We start from the raw sequence: 19,293 nt of genomic DNA, 5'->3' as shown, positions 1-19,293 counted from the left end.
ACATTTTTCTTTTTTAAAATACTAACTCTAACTTGTCAATTATACCTCAAAAAAGCTAAAAAAAAAAAAACTTTAGTTTTGAATTTTTAATGTTTTTTTGTCTTATATCATAAACACAAATTAATGTTACTAAGGAATCAATATCCCAGTTTTAATTTCTTTTGATTTCTTTACTTTTAGAAAGTTTTGTCTATTTTCATAACAAAGCAGGGACTTCTTTTGAGTATATCTGTTATGTAAACTTGAAGTTTGAGTCCCTCTATTTTCCTGGAGTTAGTATACTTTCTTTTGTTATTTTGTTTAAAAATTTTTTTTAAATTTTTTTTAGGCTCCACACCCAGTGTAGGGCTTGAACTTACAACCCTGAGGTTGAGTTGCCTTCTCTACTGACTGAGCCAGCCAGGTGCCCCAGTTTGGTATTCTTTCTTTGGGTGAAAGGAAGGTGGCTTGTACTGAAACCTTTTTATATTGAGTACTTGCAAGTTGCTCACATTTTTTTGTGTACAATAACCAATAAACCTGTTGTGCCATTGGATTATCTTTTTTCTTCATTTGGTCACAGTAGGAATAAGATAGAATATGTCTGGATTTCTAGGTCTGGAGTCCAATGTAAAAAGCCTGTTGACTCTCATACAGGACTAATTTATTATGCCTATGGGAAACTTCGAGACAGCCTATAATGAGGAACATCCTTGTCTTCACTTGCCGATTCTGAGTGCCACCAGAAAAATAGCTGTGCCCTTCCAAACTCCAGAACGCAGATTTAGTCTAAACTAAAGATGAAGGCAGGTCCAAGAGCATCAGTTCATCCCTGCAGTTCCAGTGTCTCACTTGTCCTTCATTGAGAAGGTCACTTTGGGTCAAGGTGGTTTCTGGTTCATCTTGGGTGAATACATCTTCAGATTGAGCCCAGAATGTGGTTAATCCAGGTTTACTCTGGAAAGTGCATGAATTCTTGTAAAATTTCTAGAACAGATTTAACTTCCTACAGAACCATTAAATTGCCACACACAACATATATACATAAAGGCTACAAAGAAAAACAAAACACTCTTCATATTCAAAAGAAGAAGTCTTGTTTCATTAGGTATGTTTGACTATATTTGAGAAGAACCGGGGTGCCTGGGTGGCTCAGTCAGTTAAGCAACTGACTCTTTTTTTTTTTTAAGATTTTATTTATTTATTTGACAGACAGAGATCACAAGCAGGCAGAGAGGCAGGCAGAGACAGAGAGAGAGGAGGAGGAAGCAGGCTCCCCGCAGAGCAGAGAGCCCGAGATCCCAGGACCCTGGGATCATGACCCAAGCGGAAGGCAGAGGCCTTAACCCGCTGAGCCACCCAGGCGCCCTGTTCTTTCAGCTTTATGATGAAGAGTCACTGCAGCAACTTTGCCTCCAATCTGGCTGTGGGCTTGATAAACCCTATTAGGACACAATAGAATTGTCATGCCTTACAAACTTTCATTCTTGTGACCCAAGGCAAGTCCCGGTAGCAAGCTGAGATGAGGCCTGGGGCAAAGTAGGGGGCCTCCAGGCGATTAGTGAGGAATACTTACCATAAATGCAGTTATTATAGTAGTAACACAAATAAATACCTTACAGGAAATTTAGAGAATAAAGAGAAAAAAAAACCTCTCATCCCACATTATACAATCCTTTCCAGTATTTTGGCATTTTTCTTTCTCTCTCTCTCTCTCTCTTTTTTTTTTTTTTTTTTTAAAGATTTTAGTTATTTATTTGACAGACAGAGATCACAAGTAGGCAGAGAGGCAGGCAGAGAGAGGAGGAAGCAGGCTCCCTGCTGAGCAGAGAGTCCAATGCAGGGCTCCATCCCAGGACCCTGGGATCATGACCTGAGTCAAAAGCAGAGGCTTTAACCCACTGAGCCACCCAGGTGCCCCGGCATTTTTCTTTAAGTCTTTCATTTTTTTCTCTCTCTTCCTCTCTTTCTGTCCCAATCTCTCTCCTCCCCTGCCACAATTGAAACAGTCATATCCTAACATAAATATACTTAGTTTGCTTTTTATATCATGTATTTTTCCATTTCATTATCCTAACATTTTTAGTAGGTGTTTAATTTAAAAATTTATATACTATTAAATAGAATTTAGAAAATACAGGGAAATAAGAAAAAAAATTACTCTTATTTCTCTAACTCAATAGAAAAAGCAGGTAACATTTTTATTAATTTCAGTGTTTATGCATAGGTTCCTTCCATATTGCTGTAATCATACATACATGAATATATTCTAGCTGATGAATGTTCTTCCATGCTGTTGCACAACCTTTTTAATGATTTTTTTAAAAGATCTTATTTGTTTATTTGACAGAGATCACAAGCAGGCAGAGAGGCAAGTGGTGGGGGTGGAGGTGGTGGGAGCAGGCTCCCTGCTGAGCAGAGAGCCTGATGCAGGGCTCCATCCCAGGACCCTGAGATCATGACCTGAGCTGAAGGCAGAGGTTTAACCCCTAAGGCACCCAGGTACCCCTTTTTAATGATTTTTAATGACTGTATAATTTTTTTTTCAAAAAAGATTTATTCACTTTAGAGAGAGAGCATGAGTGGGGGGAGGAGCAGAAGGAGAGGGAGAGAATCCCTAGCAGACTCCCCACTGAGTGCAGAGCCTGATGTGGGGCTTGATCTCCATCCCTGAGATCACGACCTGAGGCAAAACAAGAGCTGGACATGTAACTGATTGAGCCACCCAGGCACCCCAATGACTGTGTAATATTTCTAAGAGAATGATATATGGTTTATTTAATTATAGTGTGGTACATTCAACTTGTTTCCATTTCCTTATTTTATGCTTTTTCAAAGCTATCTCAAACTTCTTCCATTTTTTGAGTCATTATGTTAGACTGAAATTGCAGAAATAGAAACAGCAGATCATACAGGTTTTCTTGTTTTTGCTATTACAAAATTTTTTTAATTAATTAATTAATTAATTTTAATTTTTAATTTTTTATAAACATATATTTTTATCCCCAGGGGTACAGGTCTGTGAATCACCAGGTTTACACACTTCATAGCACTCACCAAAGCACATATCCTCCCCAATGTCCATAATCCCACCCCCTTCTCCCAAACCCCCTCCCCGCAGCAACCCTCAGTTTGTTTTGTGAGATTAAGAGTCACTTATGGTTTGTCTCCAAAAAATTTTTAAAGCTCTTGATAAGTTAGTTTCCAAAAGTGTTAACCAAATACATTGCCACCTCCCGTTTTTATAGCAATGATGTATCACTGAGAGCATTAGATTTTTTTCTTGTGAGCCTTGGCATTCTTTTAAACTTTCAAAAATTCTAACTTCTTCATTTATACATGTGAAAGATTTTCTGTGATATTTTATAACTTACCTGCATTGGATATTATGATGAGTAATGAGAACGTAAATACTGGAGACATTTGAAACCCAATAAATGTCCCTGATTTCTAAGTAAGGACAATATTATAGGTAAAATACTTAAATCATAGGAACTCTAAAATGAAATGAAAGTCTATATATTCATGATAAAATGTATCTTTGAAACATTCAGAGCTCTCTTTAAAGGATATTATAGAAAGTGATGTTTACTGTTACATGAGATAAGAATCTTAGTTACATTGGTAGGTTCACCCTAAGACAATCTGATACATTCTATTCCACATACTCTTGGGATTTGAGCCTGTGACTCTACAATTTAATACACGTACTCAAACAGGAAGAGCTGTCAAACTGTAATCAAAGCACAATCAGCAATCTGATCTTAACATAAGTCATTACAAAAGAAAGTCTAGATTATCCTTCAGTTTAGCCAGTCATGAGCAGCATTTCTTTTTTTTTTTTTTTTTTAAAGATTTTATTTATTTATTTGACAGACAGGGATCACAAGTAGGGGGAGAGGCAGGCAGAGAGAGGAGGAAGCAGGCTCCCCGCTGAGCAGAGAGCCCGACGCGGGGCTCAATCCCAGGACCCCGGGACCATGACCCGAGTCGAAGGCAGAGGCTTCAACCCATTGAGCCACCCAGGCGCCCTCTTTTTTTTTTTTTTTTAAAGATTTTATTCATTTATTGACAGACAGAGATCACAGGTAGGCAGAGAGGCAGGCAGAGAGAGAGAGAGGAAGGGAAGCAGGTTCCCCGCTGAGCAGAGAGCCCAATGTGGGGCTCGATTCCAGGACCCTGGCATCATGAACCGAGCCGAAGACAGAGGCTTTAACCCACTGAGACACCCAGGCGCCCCATGAGCAGCATCTCTTAAACAAGGACGGAATAGAAAATATCAATGCATTGTGCATAGTAAGGGAAAATATTGTTTTGTGAAACTTCCTTTTTCTCGGTTGTGCGCCTGGGGTATGGGTACTTTTACTGTTGGTTGCAGTAGAAAAAAAAAATTTAAGCAGAGAAGGAAATTTATATCTTTAAATACCTACACAATAAAACAAAGATCTAAAGTCAATGATCTTACCTTCTATTTTAAGCTAGAAAAAGAACAGTAAACTTGGAGTAAGTAAAGATAAAATGAATAACAATAAGAGTAGAAATCAATAACATTAAAAATGGACAGAGAAAAACAATAAAACCAAAACCTGACTGGCTGAAAATATCCATAAAATTGCTAAACCTGGGGTACCTGGGTGGCTCAGTTGGTTAAACATCTTTCTTGGCTCAGGTCCGGATCCCAGGATCCTGGGACTGAGTCCTGCATGGGGCTCCCTGCTCAGTGGGAAGCCTGCTTCTCCTTTTCCCTCTCCTTCTCCCTCTCACCCTCCCCCCTTTCCCGACTTGTGCTCTCTCATTCTCTCTCTCTCACTTGTATGCTTTCTCTCTCTCTCAAATAAATAAAATCCTTTTAAAAATTGCTAAACCTTTGGGGTGCCTGGGTGGCTCAGTTGGTTGAGCACCCGACTCTTGGTTTCAGCTCACATCCTGATCTCAGGGTGGTAGGATTGTGCCCTGCATTGGCTCCACACTCAGGGGGAGTCTTCTTGAGATTCTCTCCCTCTCTTCCTCTCAAATTAATAAATAAATCTTTAAAAAAATTGCTAAACCTTTATACGGCAAGATAAAAAGCAAAACAAAAACATAAATTACCAATATCAGTAATGAAAAAGATTATTAATACAGATAATGCATATATTAAAAGGATACAAGGGACTATTATGAAAAATTCTGTGCCCATAAATTGAAAAACTTGGGTGAAATGGACAAATTCACTGAAAAACAAATCACCAAAACTGATTTATGAAGAAGTAGAAAACCTAGGGGCACCTGGGTGGTTCAGTTGGTTAAGTGTCTGCCTTCAGCTCAAGTCACCATCTCAGGGTCCTGGGATTGAGCCCTGTGTCTGGCTGGCTCACTGCTTGGTGGGGATCCTGCTTCTCCCTTTCTCATTCCCCCTGCTTGTGCTCTCTCTCTCTCTCTTTGTGTCAAATAAATAAATAGATTTTCAAAAAGATTTTATTTATTTATTTGACAGACAGATATCACAAGTAGGCAGAGAGGCAGACAGAGAGAGAGGGGGAAGCAGCCTCCCCACCAAGCAGAGAGCCCGTTGTGGGGTTTGATCTTGGGACACTGGGATCAGACCTGGGCCAAAGGAAAAGGCTTTAACCTACTGAGCCACCCAAAAGCCCCTAATAAGGTGTTTTTTTTTTTTTAAAAATTATTTATTTATTTGACAGAGAGATATCACAAGTAGGCATAGAGGCAGGCAGAGAGAGAGAGAGGAGGAAGCAGGCTCCCTGCTGAGCAGAGAGCCCGATGTGGGCCTCGATCCCAGGACCCTGAGATCATGACCCGAGCCGAAGGCAGCGGCTTAACCCACTGAGCCACCCAGGTTCCCCCTAATAAGGTGTTTTTAAAATACCAAAGGTCTTAAACAAAAATGGTCTAGGCAATGAAAGAACACAATAGATAAATTGGGCTTTGTGATAATTTTTAAAAATTATGCATCAAAAGACACTATTAAGAGTAAAAAGGCAACCCACAGAATGGGAGAATATATGTATAAATCATATATCTGATAAGGGATTCATATTCAGAATAGATAACTCCTTAAATTCAATAGAAAAAAACAAAACAAAACAACAAAAAAAAAACAACCTGATTCAAAAATGGGCAACAGGCTTGAATAGACACTTCTCCAAAGAAAACACATGAATGTCCATGAAATAAATGGATATTTATCCATTTATCTTCTCATAAATGTAAATCCATTTATCTTTTTCATAAATATAAAAGAAAATACATAAATATCCATGAAATAAATGGACATTTATCCATTTATCTTTTAATAAATGAAAAGATGATCAATTTTGCTAATTATTGAGAAATGCAAATCAAAACTATAATGAGGTACCACCTCGTTCCCATTAGAATGGCTGCTTTCAAAAAGCAGAAAATAGGGACGCCTGGGTGGCTCAGTTGGTTAAGCAGCTGCCTTCGGGTCAGGTCATGATCCCAGCGTCCTGGGATCGAGTCCCACATCGGGCTCCTTGCTCAGCAGGGAGCCTGCTTCTCCCTCTGCCTCTGCCTGCCATTCTGTCTGCCTGTGCTTGCTCTCTCCCCCTCTCTCTGATAAATAAATAAAATCTTAAAAAAAAAAAAAAGCAGAAAATAGGGGCACCTGAGTGACTCAGTTGGTAGACTATGCAACTGGATCTCAGGATTGTGAGTTGGAGTTTACTTTCATAAAAATCATAGTAAATAACAAAAATAGCAGGTATTGTTGAGGATGTACAGGAATTGGAGCCCTTGATCTCAGTTTAGGAGATGAGTTTAACCCCCATGTTGGGTGTAGAGATTATTTTAAAATGAGTAAACTTAAAAAAAAAAAAACAAAGCTAAAATTATTCAAAATGTCAGAGGAAACAGAATCGTCATGACACTAAGATAGACAATAATTTCTTAGGATACAAAATGCACAAACTATAAAGGGAAAAAAACACTATGAATTGGATATCATATAAAATCTAAAAGTTCTGACTCCACAGACTTAATATGGCTAGGTTGTGATCACAGTGGTCTGTGTTCACTACATTTCTGAGGATGGAAGGGGGTGCTCCACTGCTCATGGCGCTTATTGCTGAGGCTCGGGATTCTGCGGAGTCAGCACTGGCCGGGCTGCATTACTCCCCATGGAGGAGTTACTGGTTGGAGAGATGCTGGGGTGGAAGGGAGGGTAAGACCGCAGGTGTTTTTCAAATAAAGTTCTTAGGCAGTCTGTTTTGTCAAGCAACAACTGACCTTAAAAACTCAAGGGGCCTCCGGATGTGTCTAGAGAACAAAATGGAGTCTCTCATGTCCAGCAGGGGCTTGTGTCAAGTAATGACACAGCAGTTAAAGTTACTACAACTGGGAGTTATCGCTAGGACCAGTGGTCAGCCGACATCAAGAACTGATAATGAGCAGAACCAAAGGAAGTCTCCGAGGGCCCAAGCCCTATTAAATACCTTTAAAAAGGGGAGGATTTTGGCAGCTGTCAGATTCTATTCTTCAGACCTGACCCCTCTATGTCTGACCACTTCAAAAAGGCAACTGCTGCCCAAGGCTGTGCAGAATTCATCTCCACACAGAACTAAGATCCTTCACTGCTTGAATATAATAAGCAGTAAGTGTGGAGAGCTGACCAGACCAGACAGAGGCCCTATCCCAACTGTGTGCCCCAGACTAACTTAGCATTTAGTTTGTTAACTTCTTACACCTTTTCATTATCTTGTTTGTTGTGTGATTTGTCTTATGCTCTCCTCTGTGTGCTGTGTAAGAAGCCAAGTCACAAGGTGAGATATTGAGTTTGGAATTGGATATTGAGTTTGGAATCCTGAACCTGCTTTATAATTGTGATTTAACTTTGCTTTATGATTGAATAAAGCTGACATGTGGAAAGAAAAAAAATCTAAAAGTTCTGCTCTTTGAAAGATTCTAAAAAGAAAATGAGAAAGCAAGCCATGGAGAGAGAGAAAGTACTTGCCACACATATATTCTGACAAAGGATTTGCCTTCAGTATATATACAGAAATCTTGTAATTCAGTAGGACAATCTAATTTAAAGATGGACAAAAGATTTGAACAGAAATATCACAAAAAGAAGATAATAAGAATGGCCAGGAAGCACTGTATTATTCATTATTATTCATTATCAGAGAATACAAGTTAAGCACACAAAATACCACTACACACTCACTGCAGTGGCTAAAATTAAAAAACCAAAAACAACTAACACCGCCAAATATAGGTGAGGGTGTGAAGCAGCCGGAGCTCTCACACACTGCTGGTAGGAACATAAAGTGGTACAAAGACTTTGGAGAAAGTTCTGGCTCTTTCTTAAACATTCAATATTCACTTACTAAACAACCTTCAAATTCAGCTCCTAGATATTTGTGCATCAATAAAGTTGATTTCTTAAACATATTAATTAATTAATTTCATTTATTTATTTTTGAGGGAAAGCACAAGCAGGAGGGGCAAAAGGAAAGGAGGAGAGAATTTAGAGCTGGAACTGAGGCTCCATCTCACGACCCTGAGGTCAGGACTTGAGCTGAAAGCAAGAGTCAGATGCTTAACCCATGGCTCCACCAAGGTGCCCCAGTAGCCTTATTCTTAGCCCGAAACTGGGATCCAAAGTTCCAACAACAGGCAACTGGATAAAAAATAGCGGTATATCCGTACAAGGGACTAGGACTTCACAATAAAAAGGGACAAACTACAATACACACAGCCTGGACAGCTCTCAAAAAATTTTGCTGAGAAAAAGAAGCCGGACGCAAAGGAGTTTACATACTACACGATTCTAGCAAAAACAAAACTAACCCAAGGTAGCAGAAAGCAGGTCAGTGGTTGCCTGGTACTAGAGGGTGGAGTTGAGGATTGATTGCAAAGAAGGGTAGGGTATTTTTTCAGGGGGATGAATGTTACATCTCTTGATGATGGTGGTCACACCAGCGCATACATTTTTTGAAACCCATTGAGCTGTACGTGCTTTAATATTATCCTACGTAAACTGCGCCTCAAGAATTTATTTTAGGGGTACTGAGTGGCTCAGCGGGTTAAGCCTCTGCCTTCAGCTCAGGTCATGATATCAGGCTCCTAGGCTCGAGCCCCCTGTCGGGCTCCCCTGCTTCCTCCTCTCTCTGCCTGCCTCTCTGCCTACTTGTGATTTCTCTCTGTCAAATAAATAAATAAATAATCTTAGAAAATTTTATTTTAAAAACATTTAGAAGCCACTGGTCTAGTAGGGGGAGGGGAAATAATCATTAGGATTACAACATCCTGTTACATGATGTCAATGAACAGAAGCAAATCTATGTTGCTGATGTTATCAGATAAAATTGAAACAAAATTTAAGAAGAAATAGTAATATATGCACATAGTTATAAAATAAGCCATACAGAAGGGCTTATAGTGAAGATGAATATCCCCCAGCTCCATCCTTTCCCAGCCTCAGCACTTTTCCCCAGAGGCATCCACTTTTAATATTTTAATTCCACCCCCCTTTCCCCAGTGAACTAGAGAGTAAACTGGTAGATATGGAACAGTTGATGAAATGCACATAATTGGGATGTAAGCCAGACGGGCCAATAACATGCCGATGCTGATCATCTCTCCACATTGCAACAGTAGCCGCTCTGATTTGGAGGAGATAACTTCCACATTCTGGAGTTCTCAGATTCCCCAGAGTGCTTATTGTTTATAACTTACAAGCCACCTGATGGCTAAACCCTGAATGTTTTAAATAAAAGCTTTGTAATGGAAACAAATTCTAATGAAAACATTCCCCAGGAAGAGCCAAAACTGGCCAGTTCCAGGAACGAAGGAGATCAGGGAAAAAGCTCTCTTCGTTATTGTGCAAGTTGTCCGGATGCCATCCATACTTTGCTTTTTAAGAAGCCATTAACATAGCAAACTTTTGAGAGGCAAGGAAACTTCCTCAGTCCTTCTTTTTGAGAAGGATAGGTACGTAAAAGAGGTACAATAGAAATGAAAATATTGCATGTATGAGTAGCTCATACTCCCGTAGTCCCACTTGCCTCTTTGATATCGAACATCATCAGCCTGGGCTGTGAAGCCACCTTTCCACAGTGTTCAACAGAGCAGGGTTCGCTTTTGCATTCATTAGTACACATTTTGGGCTATCTTTTGGAGCTAGGCACTGGCCTGGTTTGGGGAATCAGAGATCAAAAGACACACTCCTGGGGTGCCTGGGGTGGCTCAGTCACTTAAGCATCTGACGTCAGGGAGCACCAGGGTGGCTCAGTCAGTTAGGCATCTGTGTTCAGCTTAGGTCATGATCCCAGGGTCCTGGGATTGAGCCCTGCATCAGGCTCTCTGTTCAATGGGGAGCCTGCTTTTCCCTCTCCCTCTGTCTGCCACTCTGCCTACTTGTGCTCTCTAGCTCTCTATCAAATAAATAAATAAATAAATAAAATAGATATTTTTAAAGATTTTATTTATTTATTTGACAGAGATCACAAATAGGGAGAGAAGCAGGCAGAGAGAGAGGAGGAAGCAGGCTCCCTGCTGAGCAGAGAGCCTAATGTGGGGCTCGATTCCAGGACCCTGAGATCATGACCTGAGCTGAAGGAAGAGGCTTTAACACACTGAGCCACCCAGGCGCCCCAATAAATAAAACCTTTAAAAAAAAAAGGGCATCTGACTTTGGGTTGTGATCTTGGGGTCCTGAGATCGAGACCTATGTTGGGGCCCTGCACTCAGTGGGGAGACTGGTTGTTCCTCTGTCCTCCCCCTGCTCATACTCTCTCTCCCTCAGTCTCTCTCTCAAATAAATAAATCGATCTTAAAAAAAAAAAAGTCCCTAGTCTCAAGGAACAGTCTAGTGGGAGACATATAAAAATATTATAATTGAAATTATGGTTATGTTCAAGGTGTACCAGTGCACGGGTGGTGGGGGTGGGAGTCGGGGAGACCGAATAGTCTCGGAGAGGAGATAGCAGTTGCCTGGGACTGAGATGTGTGTCAACAGGTTTCTTAAGTAGGGAAGGGTGGTTTTGGATAAGAGAACTACAAGGAGTTCATTACTGTGAGACGAGAAAGCATATAGGGTATGATGGGGAGAGGTAAGGCCGAGAAACGGGGTCCATGTGTCTGTTAAGGTTTTTTGGTCAAAAGCAAAAAAAAATGACTTAGCTATTGCGAACAAAAAGAGGATTTATTGGAAAGATTAGTGGCTTACAGAATTGACGGGAAAGCTGGAGAACCAGGGTTGGAAATAAGATCAAGTCCAGCTGCAGAACTTGGGGCAGCGGAAACCACTCAGCTGTCTGAGGGAATGAATGCCAATGCATTTTTTCCCCTTCCCTGCTTGATTTTACTCAGGATTCAAAATCCTGAGAGAGAATATAAATGACTTTATGTCATGCACCCACCCATCTAAGTCACCTTGAGTTATTGTCCTACTAACATTGCCAACACTAGGGAAAATATAATTCCCAAAAGAAATCTTAAGTGCACTGCCAAAGGAAAAGGGAATGGAGGAGATGTCTTGTTGAATTTAAAAGATTTTATTTATTTAATAGACAGAGATCACAAGTAGGCAGAGAGGCAGGCAGAGAGAAAGGGGGGAAGCAGCTCCCTGCTGAGCAGAGAACCCGACACAGGGCTCAATCGCAGGACCCTGGGATCATGACCCGAGCCGAAGCAGAGGTTTTAACCCACTGAGCCACCCAGGCGCCCCTGTCTTGTTGAATTTAGGTTTTATCCTGTAGACCATAGAAAACCATTGAAGAATTATGAACGAGAAACCAAGATGATCGGAAAAGTAGATTTTAGATCATCCTGGTTTAAATTGGAAGATTGATTGGAAAGGGCCAAAAATGGTATAAGGGAGAAATAATATAAAAACTCTTACATTGTTTCAGGTGGAAGATGGTGTATGCTTGAATTTTTATAGGGACACAGATATTTAATACGGTTTTTTTTTAAAGATTTTTATTTATTTATTTGACAGATAGAGATCACAGGTAGGCAGAGAGAGAGAGGAGGAAGCAGGCTCCCTGCTGAGCAGAGAACCTGATGTGGGGCTCGATCCCAGGACCCTGAGATCATGACCTGAGCCGAAGGCAGCGGCTTAACCCACTGAGCCACCCAGGCGCCCTCCCATTTTGTTTATTATGAATAATGCTACTATGAGCTCTTGTGTACAAGTTTTTATGAGGACAATTTTTGTCTCTCTTGTATATATATATATATACACCTAGGAGTAGAATTGTCGCATCATACTGTAACTATATGTATAACTTTTTGAGGAACTGCCAGAGTGTTTTTCAAAGCACACCATTAACCACAAATTTTTCTAAACCTTTCTTTAACCAATATTTTGTTTATTTGTTTGTTTGTTTGTTTTTAAGTAAGCTCCACACCCAGAATGGAGCACAACCTGGGGCTTAAACTCATGACTCTTGAGATCAAGGCCTAAGGTGAGATCGAGAACCAGACACTCAACCGATTTAACCACCAAAGTGCCCCTCTTTAACCAATATTTGAGATTATAATTGCTTTAGGAGATATGCATTTTTTAATTTAATTTTTTAAAAAGATTTTATTTATTTATTTGACAGAGAGTGAATGATCACAAGCAGGCAGAGAGGCAGGCAGAAAGAGGGGGAAGCAGGCTCCCTGCTGAGCAGAGAGCCCGACGTGGGGCTCTACCCCAGGACTCTGAAATCATGACCTGAACCAAAGACAGAGGCTTTAACCCACTGAGCCACCCAGGCGCCCCAGGAGATAGCATTTTTAAAAAAGATTTTATCTTTTTTTTTGCTTGAGAAAGAGAGAATAAATATGAGTGGGGGTAAGGGCAGAAGAAGAAGGGAAAGCAGACTCCCCTCTGAGCAGGGAGCCTGACTCAGGGCTTGATCCCAGGACTCTGGGAAAATGACCTGAGCGGAAGGCAGGTACTCAACAGACTAAGCCACCCAGGCACCTCTAGTAAATCTTTAAAAGAAAGATTTTATTTTATTTATTTATTTTAAAAGATTTTATTTATTTATTTGACAGAGATCACAAGCAGGCAGAGAGGCAGGCGGCGGGGAGGGGAGGGGAGCAGGCTCCCCGCTGAGCAGAGAGCCCGATCTGGGGCTCGATCCCAGAACCCTGAGATCATGACCGGAGCCGAAGGCAGAGGCCTAAACCCACTGAGCCACCCAGGTGCCCCAAGATTTTATTTTTAAATAATTTCTACACCCAATGTGGGGCTCAAACTTACAACCCTGAGGTCAATAGTTGTATACTCTTCCAAAGGAGCCAGGAGCCCCTAGAAGGGATGCATTTTTATAGCATAGTAAAATAAGGTAAACACTCTTGTAGCAACCAACCAGGTCATGTGAAAGAACTTGGCAGTCATTTCAGAAAATCCCCCACATACCCCAACTCAGTCACAGTCTCTAACTTCTCTCCCAAAGTAAGCACCATCCTGATAATTGTATTACATCTGTATTTCTTCCACATAAGGAATTCTGGATTTTCCTAAGGGCACGAGGGATGTTAGAATTAGACTATCGTGTAACTACTCATTTGCTTTATCAACTTTACACATGCACAAATTTTATAATATTGATCCTAGTACCACTACCATCACCAAATGATGATTACTAAAATCAAAGATTATTTTTCTGCATGTATTTCCCAATCTGCCCATTCTTTTTCATAGTTGTATTTTATCTCCATTGTCAGATCATGTAGCTATTACATACTATAACTCTTTTATCTTCATTTAGTCTTATTTCTATAAGAAACTGTATAACTAATGTTTATTACCAGCTCTTATGTCAATGACTTTCTAGTCATTTTGATTGGCTGAAGCCCTTCTCCTAGTAGATTCATTAGCAGGGGCTCATGGAAGCAACCTTCCCTGGCTTGTTGCATGATATAAAAATTTATCTGTGCTTTCTATTTACAGGTCAGTTTTCCTGGATAGTAAATCCTTAGTTTATATTTTTCTTCCTCTAGTATCTTAAATATGTCACTCCATTTTTTTCTAGAACCACGTTTCTATTAAAGTCTAAGCATACTAATCTAACTTCCTTTCTTACTTCTTTATTTTCCTTCCTTCCTTCCCTCTTTCGTTCTTTCCTTTTTTCCCTCTCTCCTTCCCTCCCTCCCACCCTCCCTCCGTCTCTCTCCCTTCCTCCTTTCTTTCTTTCTTAGGAGAGAGAAGGAGGGATGCCTGGGTGGCTCAGTCAGTTAAACTGCCTGCAGCTCCGGTCATGAACCCAGGGTCCTGGGATAGAGCCCCGGGTTGGGTTCCCTGCTAGTGGGAGACCTGTTTCTTCCTCTCCCTCTTCCCTTTGCCTGGCTTATGCCCCCGCCCCTCTCTCACTCATTTAAATAAATAAAATCTTTAAAAAGAGAGAGAGACTAAGAGAGCACATGCATGCATGCTCATGCATGGGGTGGAGAGGGGCAGAGGGAGAGGGAATCTTAACTAGTCTCCATGTTCAGTGTGGAGCTCAAGGTGGGGTCCATCTCATGACCCTGAGATCATGACCTGAGCTGAAATCAGGAGTCGGACACTCAACTGACTGAGTCCCCAGGTGTCCCTGACATTATTTCTAATTTTAGGTCACAAAGCCTTCTTGCCTGGATACCCAAAGTATTTTTTTTTTAAAGATGAATAATTTTTTTTTAAGATTATTTATTTATTTATTTGTCAGATAGAGAGAGCACAGGCTGGGGAAGTGGCAGGCAGAAGGAGAACAGGCTCTCTGTCAAGCAGGGAGCCCCATGTGGGGCTGGATCCAGGACCCCGGGATCAGGACCCAAGCCGAATGGATTCTCCCTACCAACTGAGCCACCCAGATGCCCTAAAGATAAATAATTTTTTGAGAAGTTTTCAAGTAGGGGCACCTGGGTGGCTTGGATGGTTGGGCGTCTGCCTTCAGCTTGGGTCATGATCCCGGGGTCCTGGGATCCAGCCCCACACCAGCAAGCAGGGAGACTGCTTCTTCCTCTCCCTGTGCTGCTCCCCCTGCTTGTGCTCTCTTACTGTCTCTGTCAAATAATTAAATAAACTCTTAAAATAAAAAAAGATTTTAAGTAGTCTCTACCCCCAACCTGGGCTCAAAATCACAGCCTCAAGATCAAAAGTCACTTAGCCCACTGTCTGAGCCAGCCAGGCACCCCTACAGCATGCCTTGATATGTAGCTTTAGGCTTGTTTGTTATTTGTATTATTAAGCTTATTTGTTTTTTTTTTTAAATTTCAGGAATGCTTTCTTGAGTCATATTTTTAATATTCTCTTTTCTTACTTTGTTTTTATTCTTTTTTTATAATGTTTTTATTCTTTAAATCCTTCTATTTTTCTTGTGTTGGATTCTTTGCTTGTCCTTGTATTTGTCACTTTCTTTCAAATCCTTTCAATTTCCTTTTATATGCCTTTTCAATTTAAAGAATGTTTGTCCTTTTCTCCTCTTTTTCTTTTTCCTTAATTTTTTTATTTTTTAAAGATTTATTTATTTGATAGAGAGAGACACAGCAAGAGAGGGAACATGAGCAAGGGGAGCAGGAGAGGGAGAAGCAGGCTCCCTGCTGAGCAGGGAGCCCGATGTGGGGCTCGATCCCAGGACGCTAGGATCATGACCTGTGCTGAAGGTAGATGCTTAACGACTGAGCCACCCAAGTGCCCCTCCAGTTTAGTCTTTACTTTTAAAATGGTTTATTAAATTGTATTTCTAATTTTCTTTCAGGTTCTGTCACCTCATTTATGAATATTTCTAATTCTTCTTATGTTCTTTTGTATCTTGTATAATATATTAGGCTCCATACCTAATGCGGGCCTTGAACTCAAGACCCTGAGATCAAGTCAGATGCTCTATCAACTGGGCCAGTCAGGGACCCCTCTTATAAAATATATTTTTTAAAGATTTAATTTATTAATTTGAGAGAGAGAGGGAGCAGGGGGAGTGGCAGAGGGAGAGAATCTGACGTAGACTCAGCGATCGAGTCCTAACACAGGACTCGAACCCATGACCCTGAGATCATGATCCAAAATCAAGAGTTGGTCACTTAACCAATTGAACCTTCCAGGTGCCCCTCTTGGATAACATTTTTAATGATTTTTAGCTTGTTATTCAATGGTACATTTGAGTGATGTTCTGTTTTTGAGTATGTCTGTCATAATTTCATTAGGATGTTATTCTGCTTTTTAGTCTCTTTTTCCTTATAATAAACTGGTATGGGATTTGAGTGGCATGATTTTTGTCCCCTGTATTTATGTGAAAGTAGTTTTCCTAAAATTTTGGTGGGAGGCTTGATTCAATTGTTTTCTTAACTTTACAGAGCTCCTTCTTTTCTTGTTTCTGTATCACATTGAAACGATTGTGATTTTCTTTCTAAGGTTTCCTGGCTCTATTTTTCTGCCACACTTCTATCTTGAGCATCTCTTTCCTTCTTTTTTGTTGTCCATGTCCTTCCCAGTTTTGACTCCATTTCTAGAAGTTTCTCTTCATTGTGGGACCCTGTCTGGGGAGGGAGCCATGGTTGGTTATTTTCTGGAATATATAGGGTCTAGTCTGTTCCAGCCAATATAAACCTTCCCATTGTGGGTCCCTTACACTCTTTTGCTATTAGAATGGACAAAACCCTCTCAGTTTCAGCCACTGTTCTCAAATTGGTCCTTACTTTCTAGTGAATAACTATTGGATATTTTAGGGGTTTCTTTTTAGGTCTGTCACATGTCCCATTTTTTTATACTTTTTCTTACATTGATCCGAATAGCTCTTGGTGGTTTGTTCTCAACAATTTGTAAGGTTTGCAGGATACTTTGTCACTGAGTTTTGTTGCAAATATTTTCAAGGGTTCAAGGTTATTTAATTATTCTGCTTTTGTGTGGGAATCTGGGAAGATATAAATGCTATGGCACAACAGCCACTGCTGCCATCTTCCCAGAATCTTGGTATATACTTATTTTCACTGTAAAGTCTGTGACTTCCTTCTTGGGTGCACTCTCTCTCAGTTCGCTTGCTCTGAGATAAGTCAGCTATCATGTCAGAACACTCAGGCAGCCCTACAGAGAGGTCAACCTGGCAAAAAACTTAGAACTCCCGTCAATAATCTGTGAGGGACTGTATCTTGCCAACCACCACCTGAGTAACCTTGGAAATGCATCCTCCCCACTCAGGCCTTCAGATAGCTGCAAGTTATCCTGCCAACGGCCTGACTGAAATCTCATGAGAAACTCTGAACCAGGGATGCCTGGGTGGCTCAGTTGGTTAAGCAGCTGCCTTCGGCTCAGGTCATGATCCCAGCGTCCTGGGATCGAGTCCCACATCGGGCTCCTTGCTCTGCAGGGAGCCTGCTTCTCCGTCTGACTCTGCCTTCCACTCTGTCTGCCTGTGCTCGCTCTCACTCGCTCTCTCTGACAAATAAATAAAATCTTTAAAAAAAAAAAAAAAAAAACTCTGAACCATAACTACCCAGGTAAACTGATCCTCAGAAATTGTGAAGTAATAAATATTTGCTGCTTTTTAAATTAAATATTTTATTTATTTGACAGAGAGAGAGAGATAGCAAGAGAGGGAACACAAGTAGGGGGAGTGGGAGAAGGAGAAGCAGGCTTCCTGCAGAGCAGGGAGCCTGACACAGGCTCCATCCCAGGACCCTGGGATCATGACCTGAGCCGAAGGCAGATGCTTGATGACTGAGCCACCCAGGCACTCCTGCTGCTTTAAGCTTCTAAGTTTTGGGGTAACTTATGATCTAGTGAAGGATAACAAATATAAACAGAAGATCTCGCTTTGTGGGCCTAGATGTCTTGCTGAATTCAGGGATGTTTTTCTAACCTCTTATAGAAAATTTCAAACACACACCAGAGTCAAAAGATTTTATTGTGAATTCCCATAGACCTACTGCCTAGATTCTATCAACATTTTTCTATGGCTTTAAATGACTTTATATAGACTTGTAGGAAAAATACTATTTGTAATAGTTCAAAATATTTTCAGAATTAAAAATACCAAGTTTGCCACTTTTCAAGGAAAACTGTTCCCCTTTTTAGATAGTTATGTTTATTTAAATGTTCACCTTTATTTTGAGGTGAACTTCATTTTACTGAATTTTCCATTTCTTTTTTTTTTTTGAAGATTATTTATTTATTTGACAAATCACAATTAGGCAGAGAGGCAGGCGGAGGGAGGGGGGAAGCAGGCTCCCCCCAAGCAGAGAGCCCGATGCGGGGCCCGATCCCAGGACCCTGGGATCATGACCTGAGCTGAAGGCTTTAACACACTGAGCCACCCAGGTGCCCCTGAATTTTCAATTTCTTGATCATCCTCCCATGTGCCATGGAGAAAAAATCCTTTCCTTCTCCCAAGTGGTAGCCATTTGACTTTTTGGAGGAGTTATGACTTCTCTGAATCTCCTTTTCCCCCCAGGTCCCTCCATTTCTTCCCCCTTCCCTGTACTCCTACTTGTGCTTTTTTACAGCTGGTGCTGGCTAAGGGGAAGCACTGGTGGAAGATAAAGAGAGGGAGAAGCCCAGATATTCACAACCCTTCCCCACTTTGCACTCTTGGTGGTGTTTCCAACATTGATCCATGGCTTCATTTCTAGCCTGCCAGGCCTGCCATGGTTTCAGCTTCTATAGAATGATCCTGGCCCCAGTAATACCACTTCTTCTCTAAGTTCCTCTAGCTTAGGTGAAGTAGAGCATTCCTGGTGTTGGTCATCTCTTGACCACCTCACCATCCACTGTTGTCTTCCCCTCTCTTCCATCAGCAGTGTCATTAATTCCCTGCATTGGATTCCCTGAGTTTCAAATACTTAAAGGGTGTTTCTGTTTTCCTGATTAGATCCTGACTGATGTAGGGGTATACCACATACTTTTTGAGATGTATCATAAGAGGATACCTGTAGGGGCGCCTGTGTGGCTCAGTGGGTTAAAGCCTCTGCCTTTGGCTCAGGTCATGGTCCCAGGGTCTTGGGATCGAGCCCTGCATGGGGCTCTCTGCTCAGTGGGGAGCCTGCTTCCTCCTCTCTCTCTGCCTGCCTCTCTGCCTACTTGTGATCTCTGTCTGTCAAATAAATAAATAAAATCTTCAAAAAAAACAAAAAAAGAGGGTACCTGTAGTGTTTGCCCCAAGCATGTGTGATTTCTCCCAGAGACAGGAAATGATATTGCATGGACTTCTGTTGTGGGATCTGTGGACTGCCACCCATGTCATGCCTGAGGGTCTAAATGAAACCCTGTTTTTAGAGATGCAGTTGGAATTAGGAGAGGAAAACTTAAAATGATGATATTTTAGAAAGTGGCATATTAATGAGTTGAAACTGGTAGAAAGGAAGTGGTCTTTGGAGTGATTGCCT

Source organism: Mustela putorius, unplaced genomic scaffold (assembly GCF_011764305.1).
Source record: "Mustela putorius furo isolate JIRA1106 unplaced genomic scaffold, ASM1176430v1.1 tig00003898_pilon_pilon_pilon, whole genome shotgun sequence".
Taxonomy (NCBI): Eukaryota; Metazoa; Chordata; class Mammalia; order Carnivora; family Mustelidae; genus Mustela; species Mustela putorius.
Note: the sequence above shows the minus strand (reverse complement) of the source record.